The 27,764-nt window shown below is 42.3% G+C and overlaps 1 pseudogene; it reads left to right on the top strand.

Moving 5' to 3' along the window:
- The first annotated feature begins 810 nt into the window (after nt 1-810).
- Nucleotides 811-26,851, top strand: LOC148040074 (glutamate decarboxylase-like; annotated as a pseudogene).
- The last annotated feature ends 913 nt before the right edge of the window (nt 26,852-27,764 follow it).

Here is a 27,764-nt window from a genome sequence, read left to right as displayed (position 1 = left end):
ATACTTGTATCGATATTCTTTCAAGGCAAATAATAAATCTCATTTATTTTAGGGATTCATATATACTAAATTGTTTTAGTAGTTTTTTGTTCCACAAACAATAGCAAATGTGCCAAATCTATCAAGAGAGCATTGTCATCAATTTGTTTATTTTTTTGAGCTTGCTTGGGACCGTTCTCTTCTTTTCTCATACCCACAAAGGCATAACATAGTAATAAAGTGTCCTCACTTGGTGAGAACCCCTTATGACTTCCTTTACGACAATAATAAGCAAGTCCCCCTTGCTTGGAAGATCAAGCAGTAGCACATATATGGCATCACAATGCAAATTTCCAATTGGATTGCACCATGCCCGAGAGAGAGAGAGAGAGAGAGAGAGAGAGAGAGAGAGAGAGAGAGAGAGAGAGAGAGAGAGAGAGTAGAGAGTAACCATGATGTTAAGAATTTCCATTCTTGCCGGCATCTCTCCTACTCTTGAGCTCACACACTTCCTTCAGAGACCAATAAGACAAGGAGTACGCATGAATTGAGAATAATTGGATAACATTGTACATCTTATATACATGTCATCTTGACAACAAATATTTATTGAATAAGTTTAAAAATATATCTCTAATTTATCATCATTACATACATGTGATCTATAAGGTAGATTACTTCTCTCTTCACACCCAATTCCTTCTCAAGGTCTGTTGATCCAAAAGTCCTAATTTGACTACGAATGTTACCATTGAATGATCTAGCTTTGCTATGTGGTGCTAATATCAACCTTATAGAGTCAAAGAGAGTGGATTGATTTATTTTTGTGATATGAGACAGAGATCATGTGATATTGACCATCTTGGAAACTCTTATATGTTGTGTAAGTCTCAGGAGTAGGGTGTATTTAGGAATAGTAGAGAGAAAGACAAGTGTGAGGCATCTCTCTCTCTCTCTCTCTCTCTCTCTCTCTCTCTCTCTCTCTCTCTCTCTCTCTCTCTCTCTCTCTCTCTCTCTCTCTCTCTCTCTCTCTCTCTCTCTCTCTCTCTCTCTCTCTCTCTCTCTCTCTCTCTCTCTCTCTCTCTCTCTCTCATATTTGCCCAAATAAGGGCAAAGATTGGACCATTGCGTCTCGTTGTGTGTGGACATCTCTACTAAGGCATTGGATGCCTGAGTAGGAGATAGCAATCGAGGCTGCACATCAGATCATCGACCGACGAGTTAGCTGATGTAGGATGCGAACTTGGCGTCCTTCATGACTACTTGGACGGAGCCCCAGGTGTCCATTCTCTCCTCCCTCAACAACAACTACATCAACATGCACGAATGGGCCCCGTCGCCACACCCAATTCTAGAATCAATGTGTAAACATGATTGCTAGGCTTTTCAATGCTCCATTGGACAATGGAGAGCATGCCATTTCACTTGCTCCTACAAGTTCTTTAGAAGCTTTAATGCTTGCAGGTCTCACTTTCAAAAGAAAACGATCAAACAAGTGCAAAACAAAATGCACACCTTATGACAAGCTCAACATTGTTACATAAGTCTATCTTGCTGGTGGACAAGAACATTATCTCCGTGCACACCATTTTGGGTTTCACATATAATGGAGAGCTTATGTGCGAGCTTATGTGAAGCATCTCTTGGAAGCAAAAAACAAAGAAACTAGATAGGAACTCCAATTTATGTAGTTACTGCTAGCGAGGATTTCGAAGCACCATTTATGTACCTAGACATTGAGTGGGATTTTTGGCTATCGTGTGGAAGGAACATCAATGCTAGTGGACACAAATACAAACTAGTGTATTCAAATATTGAGTGGGTCATCTTGAAGAGCAAGTAGGGCTTGCCAAAGGAGCTTATATTTAATGTGAGCTACTTTCATAGATGATCAGCCTACCTTCACCCTTAATTTCTTGAAGGGAGCTTACAAGATTGTAGCTCAATATTATCAACTTATCAAGTGCGGGTTTCCAAGGAACAAGCACATGATGGAGAATTGCCATCCACATGCCAAGAATCTCTCTCTCTCTCTCTCAAAAATAGGGCACAACATTGTGCCCTGTTTTGGGCAAGAGACAAAGATAAGGAAAGAGAGCCCTCTCCATCCTGACTATGGCTGAGTGCTACCCTTGGCATAAGCACCCATTGTCTTGCCTTTCACCCCAAATTTCTCAAGAGGAGCTAGCTAGACCATAGCTCAATACTTAGGAGCTAATCAGTTTACCTTCATCTTGAATTTCTCGAAAGGAGCTAGCCACATCATAGCTCAATATTATCAAATTATTAGGCATGGGTTTGAAGGGAAGAAGATCATAATGGAGAATTGCCACGTGAATACCCAGACTCTCTCTCTCTCTCTCTCTCTCTCTCTCTCTCTCTCTCTCTCTCTAAATAAGGCATGGCACCATGTCCTATTTTGGAGAGAGAGAGAGAGAGAGCTTCATCTTGACTTTGGCTAAATTGTCTATCCCCACGACCTAAGCACCCATTGTCCTACCTTCATCCTGAATTTCTCAAAATGACCTAGCTAGACCATAGCTCAACGTTATTAAGTTATTAGGCATGGGTTTGAAGGGAATAAGATCATAATGGAGAATTGCCACTTGATGCCAAGAATCTCTTTGTCTCTTTGTCTCTCTGTCTCTCTATCTCTCTCTTTCTCAAAATAAGAAACGATGTCGTTTCTTATTGTGTGTGTGTGTGTGTGTGCGCGCGCGTGCATGCGTGCGTGCGTGCGTGCGTGCGTGCGTGCGTGTGTGTGTGTGTGTGTGCGCGCGCGTGTGTGTGTGTGTGTGTGTGAGGAAGCTCTCCATCATCCTAACTATGGTTGAATGATGTCCCCCATAGCCTAAGCACCCATCGTATATGCCCCACTATGCTATAGAGAGAGAAAGAAAGAAAGAAAGAAAGTTATATTAACGTCTTCTAAAGACCAAAATTGGCCTATGAGACAAACTGTGATACAACTGATGAGGTCCAGCTATCCAAAATAAAAGTGCTGAATGAAAAGCTAAAAACTGGAAATTGAAAATACGGTGCTGTGAGTGTGATAAGTGTCGTGTATGTGTATGTGCGTATGTAGCTCTAGTACTCCAGATAATGGCTACAAAAGGGGAGCAAATATCGGCTGTGATAGGGGAACAACTGTCGGCTGTGATAAAGTGGTGTGATGTGTATATGTAACAGATGCAGGGAGATATACTATCTTGGGATGTAGTAGCAGTTGTCGAAGTCGCTAATAGCAGGTGATCCCTCCTGGATGTAGGATGTGGTACATCGGCGGTGGAGAAAGAGCAAACTGGAGGTCTGAGATCCAATGTGTCGAGTGTCGTCGGATCTCAGTCTGCTGTCGAGAGAGAGAGAGAGAGAGAGAGAGAGAGAGAGAGAGAGAGAGAGAGAGAGAGAGAAGCTCTCCATTATCCTAACTGTGGTTGAATGATGTCCCCCATAGCCTAAGCACCCATCGTATGTGCCCCACTATGCTAGAGAGAGAGAGAGAGAGAGAGAGAGAGAGAGAGAGAGAGAGAGAGAGAGAGAGAGAGAGAGAGAGAGAGAGAGAGAGAGAGAGAGAGAGAGTGTGTGTGTGTGTGTGTGTGTTGAGTGTTGAAATGACTTGTTTTTTGGTTGATTTTTGTTGTTTTTGAGAGCTGAATGGTTGATTTTATGAGATGATTGATTGGTTTAGAAGTGGTTTGAGAGTGTTTTGGATGATATTGATTGTGTTTTGGAAGTTCATGATGTTTATCAGTGGAGATATATGGTTCTGTGATGTTCTGATAGGTTCTGATTGGTTCTGTATACCTTCTGGTTTTGTTCTGATTGTCTTCTGTAAGGAGGGATAGAGTATTGATTGATGAAGATTGAGATATTGTGAAAAGCTTATTGAATGGTTTGTGAGAGTATGGAATGGTTTGAGTATAAGTTATGTGGTTTTGATGACCTTCTGTAACCTTTTGTAGGTCTTCTATAGAGCCTCTGTCTCTGTTCTGTTCTATTCTATTCTGTACTGTAGCTGTTCTGGTACTATTCTGTAAGCTTCTGTATGTGTTCTAATGGATGAGAGTGTAGCTTGGGAAAGTTTTCTAGCCTTGGAAAGAGGTGAATACAAGTGCAAAAGAGCTGAAAGAAGTGAAAGAAGTAGCTGCTGAAGACTCAAGTAAAGACTGGAGTGAAGTAACAGTAGTGAGCTATGAAAGGACACTGTAGTGGCTCTGGTGACTCTTCATATCAGACATACCTCTTGGGAGGGGTATCCACGACCTAAGAAGGATTATTGAGAGTGATTTTTGAGAGATTGTAGTGAGGATATGATGTATTATTGATAGAGAGAGAGAGAGAGAGAGAGAGAGAGAGAGAGAGAGAGAGAGTCAGAGATAGCCAATTCTACTAAAACAGAGTGATTGTATATGAGAGATTGAGAGAGAAGACTATGAAGATATTGAAGATGAATACTATGTGATGTATTTCCATTCAAAGATGGTGTATTCCTTTGCTTTCTTTGTTCTATTGATGGATTTTGTGAAGATATTGAAGAATATGGTTGATTCTATCAAATCCGTGGGAGATCTACATGATGCTGTATGAAGATTTGTTGTGCCTGGTGTTCTTTTCTTCATTGTGATCATATGAAACATGATAAACAAGCTTGTTGATGTTACAAGATAGATTTTCTTGCAAGAGAATTCCCTTTTCCTTGGTGTTCCTCTTGGGGCTCCATGTTTTTGGTGCGCAATTGGGGAAACTTGCCATCAACAAGCACCAAAAGAGGCTGAAAATGAAGAAAATGGCATTGCCAAGAAGAGAAGAATTCAATGGATGTTTGTAAAGTTCCTTCTTCCACTGAAGAGTTGGAATTTCTCATAATCAAAGCCACTTTCTACAAGAAGTTCATCCCACAATGGCGGAAACACATCACCATCATGATGCATGCTCTATGTGGTGGACAGTTTCCTCTTCCTGTTGAAGCAGCAGAAACTTGCATCTTGGTGGCAAACTATATGGGAATAAACTGAAGAGCAGAAACAGAGAGAATGACCATCCATGGAAGATTTGGCATTCATTGAGAAGTTTCCAGACAACATCAAGTGGGAGATTGTGAAGAAGCTTTAGGAGTCTTGGTCTGTAGAGGTTCACAAAGACAAGAAGGAAAAGAGTTGGAATTTATTCGTGGATGCTCAACAGCAAGATACATGGGATGCTTGGTGCACTGATAATCTTCTATTTGTTCAATTGGCAACCCACTGGAAGTTGGTAGACAGAGTGTTCTTTACAACATACACTGTTGAAACTATCAGAAGCTGGCATTACTATGATGATGGCACCACCACAATGCTCAGACGTATGCATTTTGACACCTTCAGAACCAAATACCTTCCTTTGTGCAGTGGCATGAAAGCAAAATTCAGAGATATTGAAAAGAAAGAAGTAGGAGAAATGTTGGCAAGGGAGTCCTCCAGAGACTGAAGCCTTCTGTTAACCCTCTGTGGAGCACTAACAACATAGTGGAGCCAACCCCCTGATGAATGACGCAATAAAGAGGCAAGCGTTAGAATGAGTCCAGAGGTACGTGAGAAGAGAGAAAGCAAAAATCAGAGCCGAGAACGAGCTCGCAGCAGAAGTCGCCTTTGACGCCCTTGCGGAACTCTTTACAGAAGCCCCAATGGCACATCAAGCCCTTCCTCCTCCTGTTGGAGGTCCACTTCCAAGCCAGATCCGTCCTGGAAATATTGATGACAGGCCAGTGAATGTAGTCCCATTGCCAGTTTTTAAGGGAGAGTACAATGAAGACCCCGATCTTCATGTAGCAGAGTTTATGGTAGCATGTGTGGCTAACAATGCCAGAACCCCTGAGCATTGGTTAGCAATATTCCCCGCCACTTTCAAGGGCCCGGCGTTTCAGTGGTATGAGAGACAAGCAGCAGGAACTTTTGGCACATGGGATGACGTGAAGTTGGCCTTCCTCACTAAATTCAGGCGTGAAGGTTTTGAAGAGCGGATGAGAGAGGAATTTATGAACCTAAGTCAGCCCTCTGGAGAAAGAGTAGAAGCTTATGTCTCACGAATGGAATCCATCTTGAAGAGATGGACTAACCATAATTTAGATGATGGTATTTAGAAGGGGGTGTTTCTCAAAGGATTACAACCAGAAGTCCGTAAGTTTGTGGAGCTGCAAAGACCAGCCACACTGCAAGCTGCAACAGAAGGTGCAAGACTGTATGATGAAGTGGAAGCTAGATTGGCAATGAATCCAGAAAGAGGAGTCCTACCTCCTCTGATGCCAAGAATGATGTACCCACCAAATGCAGTCCCAGGGATTGTTCCCTACCCCTACCAACAGATGCCTTCAGTATCACAGTACAGTGCACCAAATCCACAGTGGCCACAATCAATGCCTCACATGATGGTTCAACCACAACAACAATGGTCCCAACCAATTTTTCCAATGCCAAATCAGCAGCAACAGTGGAACCCTACCAACTGGAGCCAACAGCCAACAGTTCAAACAGGAGCTCTGAATCAAAACTAGAACAGAGACCCCTCTGCACCAGCCCAACTTGTTTATGCAGTGATTACAGAGACTCCTCAACACCCTCCTGCCAGTACCTCAGAAGGAGAAAGCTTGAAGGACTACTTATCCAACTCAGTTGCAAATATAAAAAAGGAGTTTATGGATGTGATTACAAAGCAGCTACAAACGCTGAAAGTGAATACCGCTAGCATATCCAATGTTGCAGGAGCAGGAAGAGATGTGATGCGGTCAAATACTTGGTGTGGTAAGTGCCATCAAGCAGGCCATTTAGCCATTGAATGTACACGCAAACCAACTATTCCTGGGGCCTTCTGTTCTTACTGTTTGCGGAAGAACCATATAGAGGACATTTGCTCTCCGAAGGAGATGCATGATAGGAGAAGGAAGGAAGAAGACACAAGATTCAACTTGCTGGAATCCAAAATGATAACATAGAATATTGGACCCAAGCCTAGAGAGTTTGGTCCTAATTTCGAACCTAGAAGGTTTCCCTCTCAAAGTTACAGAGAAAGACAGTCTGGCGGTGGTCAGAGATCAGAAGTGGAGTGTTATAGATGCAGAGAAAAGGGACACATTTCACCAAATTGTCAAAATCCCAGAAGGTCAGTGGATTACAAGCCCTTATGCAGTCGATGCAAAGGAGAAGGCCACACTGCAAAAGACTGTCCAAGCCCAGCCCCAGTGAAAAACAGTGCTACTGACAATCCGGCCAAGGCCCAAGAGCCTATCTCCAATTTAGTGGAATTGGAAGTTGCTGCCATCACTCGTGCAAAGCAGAAGGAACCACCTATCCAGAAAGAAAATAACCCTCCTGCCAGAACAGTGAAGTTCAATCTTCCACCAGAAGAACAGAACAGAACAGAGCCTGACAGTGCGATACAGAGCCCTACAGTGCCACAGAGAGTTACAGAGATAGTTACAAGATAAGGACTAGAGGTCCAGGAGACAGAAGAGGAGGAAGTGCCACAAGTGACAGAAGAAGTTCCCATGATGCCTCTATTGGAAGAAAGAGGGAAAATGAAAATGGGTGTTGCTCCATTCCCTAACCGGTTAGAGAAGCCAGTGGATCCTATTAAGGAATACGATCTGGTTAGAGATCTAGATACCTTTAAACCAAACCTCACATTTCGACAATTATTGAGGTTGTTTCCTAGTTGCCGAAAAAGGTTCAAAAGTATACTGACAAGAAGACGTGGATTAAGGATTGCTCCCTCAATAGCAATAAAATCCAATAAAGCTCCAGAGCCTGTAAAAGAAGTGGATGTGGCTAACACCTTCCTAGATCCGGGTACTCCAGAGACTGGCGTGTGGATAGAAGGCTGCTTTATTGCCAATGCACTGATTGATGGAGGTTCATCAGTGAACATTATGACGGATGTGACAATGAAGGATCTAGGCCTACAAGGTGTGCAACCCACCCAATGGCTTATCAGACTGGCGGATCAGAGCAGAATCAAGCCTTTGGGCATTCTCCCATATGTGAAGACTATAGTGGCTGGAAAAGATTATTGGCTAACCTATCTGGTGGTGAAGCCAAACTCTTATGGTACATCCTACCCTCTGTTACTGGGCAGACCATGGCTTTTTGAAGCCAGAGCAAGGACGGATTGGTTCAAAGGAACCTTGACCTTGGGACGAGGACCCAACAAAGTGGTGCTGAAGCTGTATGGTTCTCAAAAAGGACATGGATCCACCTTCTTGGAATTATCTTCTGACTCCCCTAATGAGGCTACAGATGGAACATCAGCAGACGAAGATGCTGTCAAACAGATCCTTCCCAAGAAAACAGTGGCACGTTCCTTAACAGTGCATACTGTAAGCTGACTTCCAAAAGATGCAAAGCCATTATCAATGGGTGAATACTTCCTGCATGAACCAGGAATGACTTCTGAAATCACTTCTGACAGTGAGATAGAAGCATGGATGTATTGCTCTCCCTGTTACATGGCCATAGCAGAGCCAGAGATAGAGGCAGAAGACGAAATAGAGAACCTGTTCTTCTCTTACAGAGCTCCTACAGAAACAGAAGCAGAAATAGAGACAGAGACAGAGACAGAAGCAGAAGCAGAAGCAGAGACAGAAACAGAGACAGAAGAGGATGGATATGATATGGACGAAGAAGGTTATGAAAGTGAGCCAAAAGAATCTATCCCACCCGAAGAGGACACATTTGGAGAAGAAGTTGCAGAAGCATCAGTAGCAGACGAGCTCATGCTATGGGACAGAATGGTGATGGTACCATTTGGTCTGGTAAATGGATCTTCTCATATGCAAAATCTTTATAAGAAATGGATTAAGAAGAACAAGCCGTCTTTCAGCAGTGGCTCATGTCGTCCTAACCCATCTTTGCCAAGAAAAGATGATGAGGATGCACCGTGCCAACAAGCACCAGTCCCACAAACCCAATAGGCATCAGAGGGTCCCTATTATGTGACATTCCTAGACATGTCATCAGAAGATGAGTCTTCAATCCAAGAGGTAATTAATTTTGAAACCAAACCCGAAACGGCTCTAATCCCATTTCAACATCTTAAGGAGCAACCTAAGTCTCCACCAAAAGAAGAAGTTGGTTCTAGCGGGACATCAGAAGAGGACATCACTTCCTTGAAGGAGTCGGATCTGTATCCAGAAGCAGTCCGCGGGACCTTCATCCGTGAAGTAGAAGGTGAAAGGAAGTTAACTTTTGTGGATGCAGAAGGCATTGAACGCCACTTGAAGGTGGGTAGCAGCCTCCCAGAAGAGGAGTTGTCAACCTTGTACAACTTGTTGAAAGAAAATTTGGACGTGCTTGCGTGGTCCTACAAAGACCTAAAAGGGATTGATCCCACAATATGTCAGCATCACATTGACTTGGAGCCTGATGCCAAGCCAGTACGACAACGACAGAGGTGAATGAACCCTAATTATTCCACATTGGTGAAAGCAGAGCTGCTGAAGCTTTTGGAAGCCGAGTTCATCTATCCAGTGGCAAATAGTGAATGGGTTTCACCCATCGTGGTTGTACCTAAGAAGAATGGCAAATTGTGAATCCGTGTTGACTTCCGCAAGCTCAATTCCAAAACGAAGAAGGATCACTTTCCTATCCCTTTCACAGACCAATTGTTGGACACAGTGGCAGGACATGAGCTTTATTCCCTTCTGGATGGATTCAGTGGATACAACCAAGTCCAAATTGCAGAAGAAGACCAGTCCAAAACAACCTTCACCACAGAATGGGGGACCTACGCTTACTGAGTGATGCCATTTGGGCTCTGCAATGCCCCTGCTACTTTCCAGCGAGTCATGATGGCCACATTCCAAAATCATTTGCATGACTTTATTGAGGTATATTTGGATGATTTCTGTGTCTACAGTTTGATCCGTGAACACTGGGGACATTTGGAACAATGCTTTGACCGATGCCGGGAGTATGGGATTTCCCTCAACCCCGATAAATGCATCTTTGGGGTCTCTTCTGGAGTTCTGTTGGGCCACATTGTCTCTGTACAAGGGATATCAACAGACCCTGCAGAGATCGAAAAGATTGCAGCTCTGATCGCACCCACCAACCTCAAACAGTTGAGGGGATTCCTAGGCCATGTGGGTTACTACAGAAGGTTCATAGCCCATTTCGCAACAAAGGCAACCTCCTTGCACAAGCTTCTGAGGAAAGATGCACAGTTTACTTGGACGGAAGAATGTGACAAAGCCTTCTACACTTTGAAGTAGTGTCTGATTGAGGCACCCATTCTGCAACCTCCTGATTGGACGAATGAGTTTCATGTACACACTGATGCATCAATTGAAGGCTTAGGCGCAGTTCTCTGCCAGAAGGGTTCCTCGAAGCTGGATCAACCGATCTATTATGCAAGCCGAAAAGTCACTGATAGGGAACAAAACTATACAGTGACAGAGCTGGAGTGCTTAGCAATGGTGTTTGCCCTAGAGAAGTTCCGCCATTACCTCCTATCTACCCACTTTAAATTTTATGTGGATCATGAGGCCCTGTCCTTCCTGATGAACAAAGCAGATGTGAAAGGACGAATGATGAGATGGCTCTTTCTATTTCAGGAGTTCGACTTTGAGGTGATTACTAAGCCTGGTCGTTCCCATGTTCTGGCTAATCATCTGTCGCGTATCCCACAAATAGCAGACGAGAAGCAGGATGATCCAGACCTCCCTGATGCTTCCCTATTCTTGGTAGAAACTGTAACTCCTTGGTATGCAGACATTGCCAATCTGCTAGCAACCCAACAGTACCCTCCTGGTATTTTTAGTCGGGAGAGGAAGAAGCTTATGCTAGAATCAGCCCCCTACACCCTGTTAGGCGGTGCACTGTACAAGAAAGGCAAAGATGAAGTGCTCCAAAGATGTGTTGCAGGAGATGAGATTGGGATTGTTCTGAAGGCTTGCCATGACGAGCCATGTGGAGGTCACTTTGCAGGAGAAGCTATAGCTAGGAAGGCTCTGCTAGCAGGATATTGGTGGCTTACCATCCACAAAGATGCCTATGATTATTGTAAAAGATGTGATGCTTGTTAGAGAATGGGGAAACCCACCAAGACAAGTGCCATGCCACTGCAGCCTATTCTTTCTTTGAAGCCGTTTGAGAAGTGGGGCATTGACTTCGTAGGTCTGATCGATCCTCCTACCAGAAGGAAGCAGAATAGATACATCCTCGTATGTACGGATTATGTCACAAAGTGGTGTGAAGCTAAAGCCCTAAAGCGGGACGATGGTAACAACGTGGCCTTGTTCATGTACGAGAATATCATCACCCGTTTTGGCAGTCCCTTAGAGCTGGTAAGTGACAGAGGCACTCATTTCATTAACAAAGTCATGGAAGAGTTGACAGAGTTGTATAAGATTTGCCATCGCAAGTCCACTTCTTATTACCCCAGAGCCAACGGCCAAGTCGAAGTCACGAATCGCATCCTCTACTCGATTCTGACAAGAACGATTGCCGCACATCGTCGTGATTGGGACGATTGACTTACAGAGGCCCTCTGGGCATACAGAACGTTCCATAAAGCTGCAACAGGACAGACACCATTCCAGCTGGTGTATGGTACAGAAGCTGTTTTTCCTGTTGAATTGGAATTACCCTCTTTGAGAGTGGCCATCAAAGAGCATTTGGGGGACGATGATTCACTGCAATGCCGTCTCTTGCACCTGGAATGTTTGGACGAAATTCGTAGGATGGCTCTACAGTGCATGGAAGCCACGCAAGCTCGACGTAAGGCTTACCATGACAGCTTCATCAAGCACAAGGAGTTCAAAGAAGGTGATTTGGTCCTAGCCTATGATTCACGATTTGGCAAGCTTCAACAGCGGTGGATGGGGCCCCTATAAGGTACTTGCCGTCAACCCTAATGGCTTTGTCCAAGTGCAGACCGTTGATGCCTCTGATGATCCCTTCCTGATCAATGGATATCGCCTGAAGAAGTACTTCCCTCCTTGGGGATCTTGACAATCATGGTCACTTGATCTTTTCCCTCGTTGGCACAGCACTGTACTTCTTATGCTGCTACTTTTGATAGCCGTTCTTCAGCCACTCCTGATGAGGTGGTCACAACCCTCTGTCCCCTCAACTCTACCTTCCAGCCTTGATCTCTTATCCTCTATTTTCCACCAGCGAGATAGTGGCGAGGTTGGTCTTGATACATGGTCTTTCTACCATTCCCTTGCTTATTTCGAAGAAAAAAAGAGAGAAAAAAAAACATATCGGTCATGGGAGAAAAGGACTTAGGTCCCTGTCATGCTGACCTATTCTTCGAGAATAGGTGGAAACGCCCTCGGGAATAAGGGAAAACAAACAACAAAAAAAAAGAAGAAGAAGAAGAAGAAGAAGAAAATAATAATAATAATAATAATAATAAGGAAAACCAATCTGTTATGAGAGAAAAGGAAGCAATTCCCTGTCATAGCAGGCCTCGTTCTAAGAAAAGGTGGCACACATCCTTGGGCGAGAAGCTGGCTGTGGAAAAGGTGGTAACACCCAGCAGTCCAAAAAGTGGATTCATCACTTGAAATTTTCAGGATCCAGTTCCGAAGCTGCCTCCCTTGGTACGCTGTGTCCTGGGTCTCTCTACAACGCGTCTAACTGTCCTCTAGCAGACGACATGTCCTATCCAACACAATGTTCGATTTGATGGCTACCTCCCTGGGTACGCCTCTTCAACAACTGATGATGCGATCTTCATCGACACACAATCGAGTGACGTGAGCTTTCATCCTAACCGGATGGGGATGTGAGTATGGGTTGCCCTCTGTAACTATCCACAGAGAGTGAGACAGAGGATGGGGCGAGTGACCAGTCTTTTCCCTTCAGATCAAATGAGAGGTGAGTAGTGTGAATGAAGTGTTGCACGCACGGGATGGGCCTCTCAATACACAAAGCACAATTTGTTTCTGTGCACTGCACCATAAGGCTCCCTTGCCTTCCTTCTCGCACCGTATGCCGGCACAGGGCGGGATGCACCGTTGCACCATCAAATACGCACAAGGCATACAACCTTTGCACAAGTGACTGTGAGGATTACATCAATGGGTTTCAGGAAAAGGTTGCTCTCCTGTATCTATCAACAGAGCGTGAGACAGAGGGTGGGCTGAGTGTGACTAGAGTTTCTTCAATCAATTACCGAGAGGTGAGATTGAGGGACGTTACAACACTTGGAGTCAGGTATGTTTTCGTTTTCTTATGCACCCACGGGATGGGTCTTTACCGTCATCACAAGACACATCCCCCTGTTCTGTACACTGCACTGTAAGGCTCCCTTGCCTTCCTCCTTGCATTTATGCCAGACGGGTTGGACGCACTAATGCACCATCAACTGTGCACCCTGGCATACTCCTTCTGCACCATTCCCCTGTTGATTTCTAAACCGGGTATGAGATATGGGTTTCAATCATTATTCCTCGAGTAATATTAGTCATGGGGCAAGTGACAGTTCTTTCATTCCATTTGAGTGACTGTGAGTTGAGTGCAATATCCCTCATCATCAACAATGAATTTCCTGCGATTCTTTCCATCAACTACCTCCTTGGGTGCTGCCACATGGTCCTTGCCATGACGAACGTGTGCCGAGAAGATACCTTGGTACCTCCAGCAATCGACAACAATATAGGACGTGCCATCGACACTCAACCTTGATTCTTGACAAAATGGGCCAAGTTTTTCTAACCCTACAACTTCTGATTCTCAGTGACGTTCATGTTTTAAGTGTGGGGACGTTAGTGGGTGGTCTGTGGCGTGGTCCTACGTCCCTGTTGCTCGGTTAACCCTATCCATTAAGGTCTTAAGTGTGGGGACGCATCCCTGCGCGTCTACATTGCATACCCCTCTGCATATGCCTTAACCTGTTCATGCATGTATGCCATGCCTTACTGTTACCCTGATAGGGTCCCTTCCCACCCACTCGTTCATGTTCCACCCACCCTTGGGGCTATTCCCTTGCAGTTTTCCTTCATTCCCTAATTTTGAGGTCCTGCCATGTGAATGCACCCTACGTTCACCGAACTCCAAATCCAACCTTATAGCCCTGTTCCTCCCTCTGAACCGACCATTTTTCCTTTTTAGCTACCCCTGTTCCGGTGTACGGTTGTTGAGTTATTAATTTTTGAAGCATTTTACGCAAATTAGCCGGTTTTCCATATGAACGCACTTTTCTTGCCTCGGAACCATGATCTGACATCATAGCCCTGACAATTTTCCCCTGACATTTTTCCTTTTTATTCTGAGTCATTCTGATGCATAGTTTGTCCAATATTAATGTTCCGATTTTTACGACTTTTTCGTGCGTCTTTTTGACATTTTTCCATGTGAACATGTCCTGTTTGCATCGGAATTCCAATTTGATTTGACAGCCGTGTCCTCCGTGTCTTCCCTTGCCTTTTTCCTTTTTTCTCCCCCCTCTTTCGCCTTCTGGATTTATTATTATTAATTTTTAAATGAGTTTTCGGGCGTATTTTTGGTGTTTTTCGAATGTGAACCCCTCCTATTTCCACCGAAACTGCGGTTTAACATGACAACCATGTGTCGTTCCTTCCTACGGACATTTTTCCTTCTTACTGCATGTCATTCCGGTGCACGGTTCCTCCAATATTAATTTCTGATCCCATTTTTGGATTTTTTTTGCATTTTTCCCACGTGAACGCGTCTTATCTCAGTCGGAACTATGTTTTGATGTGATAGGATTGTCAGGCATGTCTTTCTGCATAGTATTCCTTTTTCCTGCACCTCGTTCTAATGCATGGATCTCTCGATATTAATTTTTAATTGTATTTTTTGATCCGTTTTTTGTGTTTTTTGCATGTGACTGCCCTTTACCCCTCCCGGAACCTCCGTTGCATATTTTTCTTGTCTTCCTCCTGTCGTCCTGCCCACTTTTTATTTTTACGTCATTTTGTTTTGATGTCCGGATTGGGAGTTCTTAAATTTTCTTTATTTTTATGAGTTTTTACGCGCTCCGTCCCGCGCGCGAACGCACCCTTTTTCAATTTTACATGTTTTAACGCGCCCTGGTCGTGTCCGCGTACTCTGTCCCCACGTCCAGGCGCCCTTTTCCTCCCGTCACCGCAAATTTTTTTACCCCCGCCCCACGCATGCGCGCGGGACAGGGGCGTCTCACCTCTCCTTTTTTAAAACTAATTAATTACTTAATTAATTAATTTATTTTTTTGAATTTCTTTTAACCCACCCCTCCCCCCAACAGACACCCTCTCCCCCCCCCCCCCCCCCCCCCCCCCGAATCTCAACCACCCTCCCCCTCTTTCTCTCTCTCTCTCTCTCTCTCTCCTTCCTCTCCCCTCTTTCTCTCTCCTATCCCTCTTTCTCTCTTCCCGATCCTCCCCCCCATCTCCCCCACCTGCTGCCCCTCCTTCTTCCTCTATCGTGCCCTCCCTTCTGCTCCCACCGCCTTCTCCCACCTCCATCGCCTTCCTTTCTACCTCCTCCTCCCTTCCCATTCCCTCCTCCTTCGCCACCTCTCCTCCTTCCTCCCCTCTCCTTCCCCTCCTTCCTCTCCCTCCTGCCCTCGTCGCCTGGTTTGCAGCTGCCTGGTTCCGCCATACCCCACGCCTCCTACCCCTCGCCTCCTACTCCTCGCCGCCTGGTTCCGCTGAAGCCCCCGCAGCTGCCGTCGCAGCAGAAGCAGCCGCCACGATCCGCCGAAGACGCCGCCCGCCCCGCCTCCTCACCACCTCTTTTGCCGGCCGCGCCGTCACTCCCCTCTCCCTCCTCCTCCTAACTAACCCTTAGGTTAGTTATACTAACTTGCATTCAGTTAATTAACTTAATTAGGTCAACTAACCTTAATTCAATTACCCTAACCCTAGTTAGGTTAGACTAACTAGGGTTAGTTAACCCTTACCCCACTCAACTAACCTAACCTAGGTTAGTTAACCCTTACCCCACTCAACTAACCCAACCTAGGTTAGTTAACCCTTACCCCACTCAACCAACCCAACCTAGGTTAGTTAACCCTTACCCTACTCAACTAACCCAACCTAGGTTAGACTAACCCTACCCCCTAGTCAACTAACCCTCCCTTAGTCAAACTAACTTTAGCCTAGTTCCACTAACCCACCTTAACCTAACTAACCCTAGGTTAGTTAGTCTACCCTAAGTTAGTTAGAATCTGCCTTAGTTTACTTACCTGACTTTGCCTAACCTAACCTGACTTAGTTCCATTTGATTAACTTGACTTGACTTAATCTGACTTACATGATTAACACAGACTACCATGCCTTAGCTGACTTAATTTGACCTCACTTACCAAACTAAGTTGATTTTCCTGATTTAACTGATTTAATTAATTTATAAATTAATTTCCACTCCAGAAAATTTCAAAAAAATTTCTAAAAATTCCCTTCGCTTTTTGCAAATTTTTGGAAGTTTGTCAGCTGGAAATTTCCAACCCCAAAATTTTTGAAAATTACATATTTCCCAATTTATCCCCAAAATTACCAAAAAATGTAAAACAATTCATTTAAAATTAGTAAAAAATACCCAAAAAAATTCTAAAAATTTCCACTCATCCCCCTTAACATTTTTCCATTCATTTTTCATTTTAAAATTCATTTTTCACTTTAAAATATTTTCATACATGGAACCCATATTATAAAAAAAACTAAGAAAAAAACAAAAACAAAACACAACAAAACCAAATTAAACAATTTAAACAAATAACAAATAACAACACAAACACAAAGCATACTAATAACTCGTCATATAATATTAAACACTAATAACAATCAACAAACCCACTAAGGTGTTGTCTTTGTTGTTTCGTCAGTGGTCTTTACTTTTCTTTTACTGGATTCACTCCTTTTGGGGGACTCTTCCGTGCGTATTTAGGCATTACATACACACCCTTCCAGGTATTTATTTTATGTGCTTTATTTATTTTCATTTTTCTCTTAATCACCAATTAATTGTTAAAATAAATTATTTATTCACCCACAGTTTCCACGCGCATTCGTGCTAAACACACCATATTCTTTAATTAAAATAAACTCGCCGTTCACTTAGCACGCGCTACGTGCGCTACAGAGGCACTTTATTTTTTAATTAAAATGAACAAGCCGTCACAAGAGCACGCGCTGGCAAAAAAGCGCTCCACATCACTTTAATTTGTAATAAATGAATTTGCATTTAGAGACCCAGTCTGGGTGTCGAAGTCCGGGATTCGACTTAAAGCGTCGCTTTCACCTAATAATTGGTAATTAAATTTATAAGAAAGAACCGCCGTTTTCTTGCTAAGGTTTATCACTTAATAAAAATTCACCCATTCTTAATAATTTCTTAAAATAAACCCTTCATTAAATTAATCCCCCCTCACTGCACTTAATTTTTCTTTTTAACGAACCCGTTTCGTGGGATGGGTATGCGTAGTCATTGGAGTTATTTCCATAGTCAAACACTGGTTTATCAACGATGTAGTCTTGATATGTGTCAGATGTGGTATTGTTTTACTTTACTGTCTTTGTTACGTTAAGGGTACGGTATGTAGTTTTTTTTTCTTTTCTTGCCTGATACGGGGTTCTGGGTGTTTGTCTGATGCATAGCATGAAGCTTTCGGTCGCATATGTCTAGAGGTCATGTCGAATTTTTTCTAGGTTGTGGTTTGTTTGGGGTTAGTTGGTCGAGTCACGTTTTATTGTTTTGGTTGTTCTCTTATCCTTGGATTTTTGTCTGTTGCTTTGCAGGCATTCTCCTTGATTGTCTGCGTTTGTGGTGTGTGTGTAACCATCTGAATGGCGCCTTCTCACGCTCCTCCCCCTATCCAGTACATCCCATTAGTTAGTAGGGATTACTCTTCCCTACTCACTTTTGAGCCTCTCACGAAGGCATGACTCGTTGCTTTTGTGGCTACTTCTTTTCCATTGCTTCCCGAGGATCCGTTGTTATGTGATGAGTTTCTGGCCTCCTACAGCAAGAAGACAGGACTAGTCCAGGGAATTTCTATGACTTTGACACCTCGAGGCTTAGGGAAGGCTCTGTCTCTACCCTCCAAAGGTGAACCTTTTGTTGCCACTCGTAAGCTTTTCTCTAATGAAGAGATTCTGAAGCTGTTGAGCAGACACAGAAAATGCTGGATGTTAAGAAGGTGATAAACTCTTCAGGAGTTTCCTTTTCTATGATCACTGATCCCGTATGGAAGATGGTCTGTCAGTTTCTCTAGGACAGGTTTATGCCTGCCAAAATGCCATCCCAGTACTTGTCCAAAGAACTTTTCGCAGCTTCCAGGATGGTGTTGAAAGGAGTTGCTATTGATTGGAGCACTTACCTCCTCACTAAAATGGATCAACATTTCGTCAAAGTCACCAAGGGTAATATTACCAATGTCACATACGGATCATATTTGTTTGCCTTTTTGACCTATTCAGGTTTACAACAGACTGTGCCTCCACCTCCTCCATCAGATCCAGTACCTCCTCCTCCACCTTCAGATGAGTCAGAACCTATTGACATAGAGGATGATGATTCTCCGCCTCCCCTGGTCATCCAGCGCAAACGCTTGAAGCGGGTCGTGGATAAAGCTCCTTCAGTACTTCCTTCAGTGCCCATTCCTGCTACCTCTGGCAGTGATCTCCCTGGGTATCTCACTTGTAATAACCTGTTCAGAGCACATCGTGAAGGATCATTAGACATATCAGTTCCCTCACTGAACAGTCTAGTCTCGGGAGATGCAATTCCTTTCCTTTGTAAAGACATTCAAAGTTCCATTGAATTGTCAGTGACAGCCTGTGTTCAACAGCTGTACGCAAATTGCTCCTCCATATCTTTAATTACACAAATTGCTCCTCCATATCCTTTTGCCCTTGTATGAGGCTTGAGAAATTTGTTTTTTCTAGCCCCATTTCTTCCTCTATCTTTTCCACTTGGTTCTTCATTCTCTATCTCTATTCTCTTCCTTGCTTCTGATTCCTCCTTTAGGTCGTTTACCTGCCTCTGATAGAGGGTTATCTGCTTTGTATTCTCTAGTTGATAGGTAGTGAATACATAATTTTCCTTCTCCAATTTTGCCATGGCATCGTTCCTGTCTTCCTTCATCTTTTCAAGTTGGCCTAGGAGCTCCTGCATGTATTCGTTGTAGTTGGTCATTGTTGGCATGGCCAATGGCATAGACGTCATGGATGCTTCAACCTTTGAATTCTTTGGATTCTTTCTAGATTCTGCATCCACAGCAACATGTATCTTTGTCCCTATTATTCGAGCTCCTTCACTAGGTGTTGGTCCAAGGTGCTGCACCGTGTTGACTAGGTATTGCACCCAAGCCATCACGTTGCTTTGGTCAATAGTGGCATCCATGGTTTCTTGGGTGGTAGTAGCGGTGGTGACCATGACAAGTGGGGGAAGTTCTAATGGGGCCTTCCCTTTGCCTTCCACCACCACCACCGGTCCTGTGGTTGCTTCTGTTGTTGTGGACCTAGTCCTAGGCACATCATCTAGGCTCCTTCTAGTGGCCATCTCTTTTGCGTGGGAGGGTTGTTCAACCAATAGCTTGATGGCGAGGGCCATTTGCTTGTCCTCTTCTCTCCTTGGCCTTTCCTCCTCCTCTTGTTGCTTCTTTCTTCGTTCTTTCTCCCTCCTTCGGGATTCTTCTTTTGCCTTTTGCAAGCATTCCTCCTCTTCTTCATGCTTCTTCTTCTTGCTTGGGATTTTCAATAAGATTTGCTTTTGCTCCCCCTAGCTTGATGGGACCAAACCCTCCCTGCCTTGCTTACTCATAGTCCTTTCACTAGACTCCTCTTGCTACTGAGCTCGAGGTTGAACTCCCTTCTTTCTTGCAGCTCGCTCCACCTTCTCTTTTTGTGGCTTATTGGCTTCTTTGTTTCCCACTTTTCTTGCTTTTGGAGATGTTGATGGGCTTTGTGGAACTAGGGAGAGGTGCTGCTCGTGGGTGGGAGACCTCTCCAAAGTTTCCCCTACTTTCTCTTTCCTTTTCGTCTCTCCCATTGCTTCTTGGATGATGGCGGTCAGCACCCCCCAAACCCTATCGGGGATGCTTTTGGTGCAGGTGTTTTCAGGTCTAATTTGAATGTGGTGGCTAGTGGATCATCTCCTGCAAGTCTCTCATGCAATGATAATGCCTTGGATGATGATTCAATTATCTTGTGGACATAGGCATTCAGGTTTACTTCATCTAGGGTCCCTACTACAATACTTTCAAGCATCGGTACTGGAATTTGAGCCATGTGGATATTGCATCAATGATTGGAAAATAGGGCATGCACCATCTTGGCTTGTAACTAGATGATAGGTTTAGGGATGTTTGCTAGACTGATTCCATCATTGGTGTGAACCTTTGTTTTGAGCATCTTCAACATGCTATAAACGTCCATTTTTGGTCTCTTCCCCTGTGTGTTGGTCAAACCTAAGGCCTTTTCCACTATCTCTAAGCTAAGCACAACCTCTATTCTTTTAGGGGAGCCTTCCTTCCCGACAGTTAATGTGCCACTCTTCTTTTTTGTGTCAAAGGTTCTCAGGAATTCCGTGCATCTACCATGGTCGATCTTTTGACCCACCTTCTCTATGTATCTACAGAGATTACACTGGCCAACTATTTGTCTCACCACTCCTTTCTTGTTTACTAGCTCTTCTAAATTGCTTACACTATGGTACTTCAGCTGGTTGTAGACTTGTGTTTCAATGGCTAGTCGGTAGCTCTCGATCACCCTCACTAGGAAATGAGAGAGGTGAGCCTCCACAAATGTACTACTCTGTCATAGATGTTGGTGGTATCTTGCATAACCCTTAGGGAAGGGAAGTGATAGCCTACTTGAGGAGTGTCGTACATACCACATACAAAGATTATATGATTCCCTTCAAGCACCAAAAAAGTCATTTGAGAGTACTTTTTTCCAAAAAAAAAAAAGGTTTAAGATCCAACATCATGGAATGGTATGACATTTCAATAATAAATGTAAACTTTTTATACTTCAAGCAATCCGCAAATTCGTGGACGAGAAAAGCAACCGCAATAATTTTTGGTTAATGGTAACTTTGGTACAAAGAAATTCAATTCTAACTTCCAAAGATTCAATCAAAATCGCTTTGCTCCTTCTTCTTTTCGTAAACCCTGGACTCAACCTCTTGCTTTACCATCAATTGCTAATTCAAACCCTAAGCCTTCTCTCCAGTCAAATCCCAATATACCCAAACTTTTAGCCCTTACCAATAATGTTTCCAAAGCAAAGCCTATGGTTTGCTACAAGTGTCATCAGCCTGGACACGTAGTAGCGAACTATCAGTCCAAGAAGCAAGTTGTTCAAATCAATCACTTGGAAGCAATTGATGGTGAGGACCATGAAGATATGCTAGACTTCAGTGAAGATGATGATGATATTAGTGATGCTTCAGATACTTTACCAGGTATGCCAAATTCTCACTCGTTATTAACAATGAAATGTTTTGTGCATGGTCAAGAAAATATTGTTTTGTGTAATGATGGAAGCACACACGATTTTATTTCTACAAAGTTGGTAAAAGAATTGAATTTACATACTATTCCAACTCATTATTGCATAAGGGCTACATTCTTAGGCACTAGATACAATGGTACACAAGAAGTGCATGATTTAGAGATTAAAATTGGTGATTATGTTGAGCGAAAAAATTTATTGGTTGTGCCTTTGCAAGCTAGTGATATTATTTTAGGAATGCCTTGGCGTCACAAATATAATCGTGACATAGACTATTCCACACATTCTATGAAAATTCATTTTAACGAAAACCAAATCACATTATCTGGATTGCACACCTTTGATAATTTTACATTGCTTAGTCATATATATGCTAAACATGCATTGAGAAAAGATAGTAAACTATACTTAGTATGGGTGAATGAAATTGAAGCTAAGGAAAACCAGATGCATCCTAGCCATGCACAATTTCTTTCACAATTTAAAGATTGTTTTGCTGATAATTTACCACTTGGTTTACCAAGTACACATCTTGAAGATCATAAAATAGATTTAATCCTAGGTTCTCAACCACCATGTAAAGCACCTTATAGACATGATCAGATTGAACAAAAATAAATCCAAACACAAGTTGAGGAACTGTTGAACGGAGGACTCATTATGCCCAATAGTTCTCATTTTGGTACACATGTCCTATTAGTTAAGAAGAAAAATAATACCTATAGGATGTGCATTGACTGTTGTGTCCTAAACAAAATCATTGTTAAGAATAGATATCCGATTCCTGGGGTAGACGACCTCATGGATAAACTACAATGAGCCACTATTTTTGGCAAGATAGATCTCAAATCTGGATATCATTAAGTACGCTTGGATACACCTGACATTTTTAAGATTGTATTTAGAACTCAGTTTGGTCATTATAAATTTCTTTTTATGCCTTTCGGTTTGACCAAGGCACCAGCTACATTCAGTCGTATGATGAATCGTATATTTTTGAAGTATCAGAATTGTGTGATTGTTTTCTTTGATGATATTTTGGTTTTTAGTAAGGATGAGAATGAGCATTGTGAACATCTATCTTTAGCTTTCAAATTGTTGAAAGAGAATCAATTATATGCTAACCCTAACAAGAGTGAAATTTTCCAAACCCAGATTGAATACTTAGGTCATATTGTTTCTTCTGATGGTATTCACGTTGATCCTAAAAAGATAGAGGCAATTTTGAATTGACCAATCCCTAAAAATTTGCATAAGTTATGTTCTTTCTTAGGCCTTGCCAGATTTTATAGAAAATTTGTGAGAAATTTTTCATTATTTGTATTGCCTTTGACGAAATTGTTAAAGAAAGGTATTGTGTATCGTTGGTCTGACAACCAACAAAAGTCTTTTGATTTGTTGAAACATGCTTTAACACATACACCTTGCAATTACTTGATTTTAGTCGACCATTCTTCTTAGTAGTCACTGATGCTAGCGGATCAGGAATAGGAGCTGTCCTCATGCAAGATTAACATCCCATAGTCTATTCTAGTTGCAAACTTAAACCTTCTGAGTTAAAGTATTCCACCTATGATAAAGAATTGTTACATGTAGTTCAAGCCTTATGTAAATGGAAACACTATTTGATGGGATCCAAATTTATGATTAAAACTAACCAGCAATGTATCAAACATCTCCTTAGTCAGCAACAAATTTTTGACAGTCATATTAAATGGATTGCTTTCATTCGAAGTTTTCATCCACTTATTCAATATCAGCCAAGAAGAGAAAATGTTGTTGCCAATGCATTGAGTAGAAGTCCAAGTATCCATAATATTTATGTTCTATCTTTTGATTTCCTTACTCCTATGAAGAATAACTATGACTATAATCCCATTTTTCAAGCTAATTGGAACAAATTAGTTGCTAATAACTGGATTCCAATTGATTCTTTATCTTATTCTGATGGATTTATGCTTTATGAGAAAAGATTGTGTGTCACTGTTCAATTTAGATTATTTGTGTTGCACGAAATTCATTGTCCTCCATATCAAGGACATAGAGGCATTATTTTCACTTTAAGAACATTGGTTGAAGATTTTTACTGGCCGCAAATGGAATCTGATGTTTCTAACTTTATTTCTGAGTGTTTAGTTTGCCAAAGAGTCAAGCGATGCCATGGTAAGCAATATGGTTTGTTAATGCCTTTACCAATTCTTGACTATCCATGGAAAGATATTTCAATGGATTTTATAACTGGTTTGCCTAATACACAAGCTAATCATGATATGATTTGGACTAGTAGATAGATTTAGCAAACAATCATATTTTTTACCATGCAAAAAAACATTAACTGCATCTCAAGCTGCACAATTGTTTTTGAAGATTGTTTTCACTAATTATGGTTTGCCAAAAGTTATTATTTTTTATCGTGATTCTAGATTTTGTAATAATTTTTGGACTACTTTGTTTGTTAATTTGGGTACTAAGATTGATTTCTCATCTACATTTCATCCTAAAACCAATGGGCAAACAGAAGCCACTAATAGTACAATTCTAGATCTTTTGCATGCATACACAATTTCAAAACCACAAACATGGGACACACATTTGAATCTACAATTTGCATATAATAAAACACCACACACAGCTACACATAAATCACATTTTGAAATCATTTATGGACATAGATTGCCTACACCTGCCACATCATTGTTGAACAAAGTTAAAGTTGTTGATGATATTGCCAATACACATGCTACTATTTTTGCTCAAGTTAAAGACATGATTGCGAAAGCTCAGCAATCATACACTAAACAAGCTAATAAGAAAAGAAAAGCCATGAATTTTAATGTTGGTGATTATGTATGGTTACCCATTGAAAAGAGAAGATTGCAAAGTGTTGAGAAACACCCTGTTGTTAAATTGGCACCTAGGTTTTATGGACCTTTCAAAATAATTCACAAGATCAATGACAATGCATTTAAATTAGAACTACCCAAACATTGGAAGATCCATAATACTTTTCATATCAGCTCGTTACGACCTTTTAGAGGCCAATTACCTATCCACCTTGTCTATGAAAACCCTCCTTTGTTAGAAGAAGAAATTGAAATCCTTGAACCTCAAACTATTCTAGACATTGACTTTATGACCACTAGAACTGACCGTAGATATTCTAGATATTTGGTTAAGTTTAAAAATCCTCCTGTTGAAGAGGCCCAATGGATGCATGCCTTCCACCTAAGTGCTTACCCCTCACTGCTTGCTCCACATTAAGCTAATAGCAATTGAGGACAATTGTTATCCCACCTCGGGGATATGATGCTAGGAGGCATATTCCATGGTGAATTCTGTGATTATATTTATTTGCTGGGTCTCGTACACAAGGTGGATTCCTTGTGTGAGAAGTTGACGGGGACACTTGTCCTTTTTGGGTGTCAGATTAATTTAATGTGCACGTGGGTGATTCCGCAAAATACATATCAAATTAATGGACATTTATGAGTTTAGAGTGTGCATTCGAATTAAATTAATGTTAGGACAAAGTTTCAATCTATTTAATTATTTTGTAGCTGAAGATTGCTAGGTTTTCACTTTTTTTGGGTTTTATCTAATTATTTTCTAACAATTGTGAATGCTTCAGTTGATGTGTAGAGCAGGCGGCGATGACATTGGGTATCACCAAGCGATATTGTGAATCCAAATGCCTAGAAGAATTACTATTTTTGATGGGTGAGAGCCTTATCACTAAAGGCATGGCACCAATATTTATTTAAGCCAGCTTATTTATTAAAGTGTTTGACAAAACATTTATTATCTTGTATGTGCATAGGCACTCGGTTAAATATTTCATTATTTGATATTTGTATTTGGGCACAGCCTGACTTTTGGACGCCCAAACGCCTTACTCTATATTTGGGCAAAAGCAAACACAAAAGCAAAAGCATGCTATTTGTAAAGTGGCCTATTTTTGAGCTTAAAGATAAATAAGTTTGTAAATACATGCCTTGTGAAGCACTCATACAAGACATGGGGGAGATTGCACCCAATTTATCTTTTTGGTCTCGTGTCGTGCAAATTCCCTTTTACTTTTATGAAGGTTTTGTAGAGTTCTTTGTTCTTGGGGACCTTTCGACATTCACTACGCATGCATACAACATCTGATTTGCACACCAAATATGCAATTCTTCCTCATCAAGATTCAATTGAAATAGGGGTGGGCCATGATATATTCCTCTAAAGGTCATTTGCACATGATGGCCAAGACTCTAAATTAGATAGAAGCCACATAGGTAGGGTCGTACTCAGCAATTTTGATTGCATGTCTCTGCTTGGCGTTGGTCATGATTTGTGGTAGCTTTGTCAGCTCTTCTAGTCCCTGACTTGTTGTAGAGACTTTGCTCCTATGAGTGATAGGATGTGATCAACCGTTGTGTGTAAGCTTGCTCTCGAGAGATCTCACTGTCAATCAATTTCTTGGCTACCTCAAGAATCTTGACGAACATGAACTTATAGTCCTCCCATGTGCATGGCAAGGAGCGCACTTCCATTACTAATGTCTTGTCGCAGAGGCATAAGTCAAAGTCCAAAAGTTCATAGTTCCTGGCTAGCATGGTTAATGTGTCATCTAAGCATCTAATGCAGGTGACTAAGTCATTCCCAGTATTCATGACTAGGTCCATGACCAATGTAAGGATAGATCTACGCTTATAGGAGGATCTAAGGCCTGTAGCAGGAGGTTGGGGTTTGGTTGAGCTAGATAGCTCAACTATTGATGCGTATCTTTTTGGATTGTTTAATGGGGTGCATGTTGGCCACTTGTGCGATAGATTGGTCTTGTGGCTTAGTTGATGTGCTACTTTTGGCGTGGAGCAGTTGGGACACTGAAAATATTAGGTTGAGTTAGCCTAGGGCTGGTTGGTTGTAGCTTTGGTCGATAGACTCGTTGAGGTTCCATGGATTTGGTGATTTTTGAGTCAATGGATTTCTCATTTCTAGCTAGCTCACTACTTTGTGGAGATAGACTGGAGGACTTGGATTGAGGAGCGCACGTATTGCTCCTAGTCTTGGGCAACCAGATCCAGTTGTTGCCTTTGTAGTAGCCTTGAGCGCGCAATAGGTCTTTGGGTACCCATTGCGGCTTAATTGTTCGTTTGCTTTGGTAGCGCTAGCTTTACCTACTAGGCCTAGGACATGATATTCTGTGGTCACGAGTTCATGAGGGTTGGCTTTTAGGCAGCTATAGTTGTCATTTGGGCACCCATTTGAGCTATTGCTCAATGGTCTTAGATGTGTCTCATTTGGGTTGTGATTGGTTTGTCTTGGTAGGGTGGGACATATTACGAACCTGCATTAGGTTCCTCTACAGATGGCATTGCAAGCTTTGATGGAGCTACATTACCCTTGCTGAAAGCTGTCATTATCCGAACATTACCAATGGTGAGGTGAATGCACTGCAAGTCATAGTTGACATTGCAATGTGCTTGATTTTTGAATTCACATCCTAGCAATGATTCCTTACCAATGGCCTTGGTGTTAGGCATCACATATAAAATCATAGGTAGGCTTTCAATCTCAATAGAGATTGCTATTTTGCACTTTCCCAGTAGTGAGTGGGACTGTCCCCGAATGGGTTGAGTTTGGCATTGGTATGTTGCAGCTGGGGTTGACCAATGAGGATCCAATGATCATGCACAAGGATATCATAGTCAACTTCCATGTCACTGTGCATCAAAGGCATGTGTGTTCTGGGAAGTCACTAATATACATTTGTAGGTAGGTTCTACCATTTCCTCATTCTCATCCTCAATCTTAGTGATGGTGGCTACTTTTATGTTTACATGCATGTTCAACATTGGAGGCTTGTGTGGTAGGTGCGCTAGCATTGGTCAATTACTAGAGCTCTTGGCCATCATGTAGAGTGGTACTGATAGTGAGACTCTACTCTTCGTTGACAGCTGAGATGATGTGACTTTTTGGGACTCACCAGTTGCCTTGACAACCTGTTTATAATCCTCCTCTTCATCTGAGAACGACAGATAGATGGTAGCTAGCACATGCATTCAATCTTGCTCGTCTTCGGGGCAAGGGATATACTTGGTTAGTGGCCCATAGGATTCATTGACTTGTGAGTCTGCTTTCAACATAGCAAAGATGGCATCTAGGTTGACCAGAGTGGTCTTTCAAGTATCCATCTCAACTCTTATAGCCTCTGATTTTTTGTCTAAGAATATGAGACCATTGTCCCAATCTTCTGTCACTCGTATATTTCGCATCCAAGGTCAGCCTAGCAGGATATCGTAGTCCACTCCCTTCATGATTATGAAGTTCAGTGAGAACTGGACTCCCAGTATCTTCAAGG

The sequence above is a fragment of the Lygodium microphyllum genome, chromosome 2 (genome assembly GCF_053477565.2).
Source record: "Lygodium microphyllum isolate KBCC chromosome 2, Lygodium_microphyllum_v1.1.10, whole genome shotgun sequence".
NCBI classification, from domain to species: Eukaryota; Viridiplantae; Streptophyta; class Polypodiopsida; order Schizaeales; family Lygodiaceae; genus Lygodium; species Lygodium microphyllum.
The sequence above is the reverse complement of the archived record's forward strand: the minus strand, read 5'-3'. Positions and strand labels throughout refer to the sequence as shown.